Genomic DNA, 4355 nt, shown 5'->3' on the forward strand with positions numbered 1-4355 from the left:
AAAAGAATCGCATCGTTGCTCGGGCGATGCTTCTTCCAGCTGCCAACCTGGGCTTGGTTGGGGGGGAAGGAGGGGGCAGTAGGCAGACCCTCTCAGGGACCCCCAGCCTCCTCCTGCAATTTCCTCATCAATAAAATAGGAGGAACCCCTATTTTATTGTTTCCCACGGGGTTGTCCTAAGGATTAAATGAGCAGCATGGCAACCGTTCCTGGTACAGTGCCTGGCACGCGCAGGCCCTCAATACATGGCAGCCTCCTTCTGTCCCCCGGCACTTTGGAAATGACAAAGGAAAGAACATTGGGTGTGGAGGAGGGGAGAGGAAGAAGGGAGAGTCAGACCTGGCTTCACTTCCGCCTTGCTGTGTGACGTTGGCTAAGTGACCTCCCCTCTCTGGGCCTTCTGACTGTCTTTGCATAACCTCCATAGAGGTGAGCACCTTTGTACATTAACAATAAGAAGGCGGGCACAGAGGGCTTTTCTGTATTGTCCAAATTCCCCACAATGAATCCCTGAGGCGGCACGGCGTGGGGGAGTGACAGTCACCGCCCAGGCCGTGCGTCAGACACACCCTGGTTCACAGCTGGCTCTGGCGCGGACCAACGGTGTGACCCCAGACAAGTCACGTAACCTGACCGAGCAAAGGTGGCCGACCTCCCGATATCCCAGGACTGAGGGTGTCCCCAGGATGTGGGGGCCGAGTGCTAACACCAGGAGAGTCCCGTGGCAAACCAGGACGCGTGGTTGCTCATCGTAACAGCCTCCGCTTCCTCTTCCACAAACTTTTGAGGGTTCACAAAGCTCCCTGCCGGTTGTCTCCCCACCAGAATGTCAGGAGAGCGGGGACTTTTGTCCACTGCTCTGTCCCCATGGCCTCGAACAGTACCTGGCCCGTAGCAAGGACTCATGAATGAATGAGTAGATGAATGAATAGAGTTCTTAGAGGATCAAAAGAGAAAATACAGTGGGGCCTTGACTTACGAGTGTCCCGACTAACGAGTTTTTCGAGATACGAGCCGTCTCTCGGCCGATATTTTTGCTTTGAGTTGTGAGCTAAAATTTGGGTCACGAGCCAGCTTCAGATACCCCACCGCTAGTTGGCGCAGCGAACGTCACAGTGAACCCACAACATCAGCCCAGCATCACGTGTCTCTCACTCGTTCACTTTTTGATTTGACATACGAGTAATTTGAGTTACGAGCTCCGTCACGGAACGAATTAAACTCGTAAGTCAAGGCCCCACTGTACTTGTAAAGCGCTAGGCAGCTCATAAATTAAACCGGTGATTATTGTTGTCCCTAGTTCGCAGCTGAGGCTGGGAGAGAGCAAGGCTATTAGAAGTCACAGCAAGAGTTGGAGGAAGGCGGGGCGGGGGGGGGGGGGGAGCCCAGTTCTGCTTTTTCTAGGGCCCAAGTTTTTCTCATTCTCATGTCACCTAGAAAACCAGTGAGTAATTGAGGGGGGAAAGGAGCTGCTTATATAATAGAATTGTGTGCGATGAGAGAAGAGAGTGTCTGAAAACCCTTAAGAGGTTTCTGGGCAGGGGAAAAAGGCTTCGAACAGAAGCAGAGCAGGCACATGGCACGTCTCAGATAACAAGCAAAGCCTCCGGGTAGATGTGGTGTCCAAGGGGAGGGGGGGAGTCCCAGAGTAACTTCCGGTACCAGCTGGCCGGATAAAGGGACAAGTCACAGCGCGGGGCTCAGTTCCTGCAGTATGTAAAATTCTAAAGGTGAGCAAGACGTCCTCACGCAGATGGGGAAACTGAGGCTCAAAGAAGAGGAGGGACTCAGCTGAAGTCACACATTTGTGAAAAAAGACTTGTGGGCCTTAGCCAGTGTGACTCGGTTGGAGCGTCATCCCATGTAGGGGTCAGGTCACAGGTTTGATTCCCGGTCAGGACACTTGCCCAGGTTGAAGGTTCAACCCCCAGTCGGGGCACATAGGACAGGCAACCGATGGATGTTTCTCTCTCACATCGACGTTGCTCTCTCCCTCTCCCTCTCTCAAAAACCAATAAAAGGGGGGGAAAAAGAGGAACAACTGTAATAATCTGAACAATAAAGATTTAATTAAAAACAAAATAAAACAAAAAACCAATAAAAACATATTCTCGGGTGAGTATTAAAAAAAAAAAGATTTGTAGGGTCTTGAGGTTAAAAAGACCCCGTGAAAGGCGGGAATAGGTCACATTCAGAAAAGAACCACAATGTGGAGAGAAACAGCAATGTCAGCCGCTGCTAGTTTTTCAACTCCTAGGATTATGCTGAGAACTTTGCATGCACGATCTACCTTAACCTTCCACCCACCCTTGGGATGACCATTGTGCCCATTTCACAGAGGAGGCAACTGAGCCTCAGACAGCCCCCGGTAAGAAGCAGGGCCCAGGCCAGCCTGACTCACAAGTAAAAAATCTGAAGGTCAAACAGGTGAAGGGATACCCAATGTTTTAAAGTCCTACACCGGGGGGAAAAACCCCACATAAAATACAACAATTGCAGGAATGTTCAGTGTGTTGGTGATAGGCACAGAAGTGAAGAGAGACTATGCATGTCCTAAATCAATGATCTTAATAAAGTAGGTGAATCAGATTGGACAGTGATTACCGTAACTTTGTGTGTGTGTGTCTAATTATAATGTCTATTTAAGGATGGAGCAGGAAGGGAACCATTTTGGTCATCTGCCACTTGCCAGACACATGTAGATGCAGTATAGACATCCTCTCACTTAATCCTCTCACCTGCTCCAGAAGATTCTACAGAAGTGAAACTGAGGTGCAGGGAGTGAAAGCCACGCTCCCACCGTCACCCAGCCAGTGTGGGCCAGTGTTCAGACCTGCGCTTTCTGCACCGTGCAGCCGGCAATACATGGACACCGACCCTTGCTGCTTGTCCTGTGTTTCTTTGCTAATCGGCTCCCTTTTCCCTAGAAAGTGGCTGGAGGCAGCTCCTGCCTTGGGTGGCCACATGTGCGCAGCCAAGACTAGGAAAGATCGTCCTGAAAAAAATCAGCAAGTCCCGGGGAAGGGATTTGAATGAACATTATTAGCTCCTCCAAGTTGCGCCCTAGGGCTACTTCTAATGACGTTGATGTTTTCAGAATTTATATTGAAAATGGAACAGATTTTATAAATGCTTGACAGCCAAGCTACCAGCTCCCCGCCCCCCCAAATAATAATGGCCATGTATTGAGGACTTGCTGCATGGCCAGTTCTATGCTAAGCACTTTACATCAATCACCTGTTTTAACCCTCAAATCAACCCTGTAAGAGGTGAGTTAGGATCCCATCTTCCAGACGAGGAAACAGAGGCTTAGAAAGGCGAAGGCGCTTACCCGAGGTCCCGGCCCGACTACAAGGCTGTCACCTGCCTCCGGCTCTAAAGTGGAGCCTTCTCTGTTGACACCGGGAGAACATGAGTTCTACTGCCCACCCCCCACCCAAAAAAAAAGAACACCCCCACTCACCGGGTGTGCCAAACTTCTGGAGAAATGAGGCAGCTGCTGTGGGTGCAGGGTCCTGTCTCCTAAGGGGAAGCTCCTGATTTCTGGGGTGTCCTGTCCTCAGTCCTCTGCCCGCCAGCCGGGACTGGAGCTCAGGGTCAAAGTCCGGAGTTATAGACAGGGCGCAGCTTGGCGCTGTGCTGCTGGCAGGGGCTGGACCCCCCACCCCCTCCCCTCACTCCCAGTCCCTGAAAAGCTGCCTGACTTTTCTGGCTGATCCCAAGGCCCTGTGTCCAGGCCTCGGTGGAAGGAGGGGGGCAGGCGGGTGATCTTGGAGGGGTGAGGGCACAGCCGGCGTGTCTCCCGGGCCAGCTGGAGGCGATCCTCTTTCTTCTCTCTTTCTGCTGCCACCCCGGGGGGAGGGAGGGTCGTTTCCTGGCCTGCAGAGGGTGGTAGGGGTGGTCATCTTGGCAGCGCCGGAAGGGAGGCCAGAGGTACTGGACAGGGCTCCCCGGGCCAGCCGGCCAGCCCAGTGCCATTCTGGGACGCTAGGTGGATGAGGCCAAGAAGAGACCACGAGGATACTCTTTGCTCGGTATCCCAGGGACACTAGCAGCAGGGCTCCAGGTCCCTCCTCTGCAGGGCTAGGCCTGGAGCGGTGGTTATTAAAGCCCAAAGGTCATCGGGCACCTCGCTGAATGGATGGGGAGACTGAGCCCCAGAGAGAAGAACCAACCAGCCCTCGGGGAGGCATCGTTTGGGTCAGTTTTGAAGGACCAGCCTCTACTTGGCCCCTACCCTCAGCATCATCAAATAAAAAGGTGAAGGTGAGCATCGGCCCTCGGACTGAAGGGTTCCGGGTTGGATTCCAGTCAAGGGCATGTACCTTGGTTGCCGGTTCCCCGGCCCTGGTTGG

The 4355-nt window shown here is 52.8% G+C and overlaps 1 protein-coding gene across 1 annotated transcript in view; it reads right to left on the minus strand.

The window, feature by feature from the left end:
* DAO (D-amino acid oxidase) overlaps positions 1–3604 on the minus strand; it is a 15873-nt gene extending 12269 nt beyond the window's left edge. Inside the window, exon 1 of the mRNA XM_006098322.2 lies at positions 3464–3604. The gene's annotated coding sequence lies outside the window, so the exon portion shown is untranslated. The remainder of the gene's footprint in view (positions 1–3463) is intronic.
* Between the last annotated feature and the right edge of the window lie 751 nt (positions 3605–4355).

This window comes from Myotis lucifugus, unplaced genomic scaffold (assembly GCF_000147115.1).
Source record: "Myotis lucifugus unplaced genomic scaffold, Myoluc2.0 scaffold_229, whole genome shotgun sequence".
Lineage (NCBI taxonomy): Eukaryota > Metazoa > Chordata > Mammalia > Chiroptera > Vespertilionidae > Myotis > Myotis lucifugus.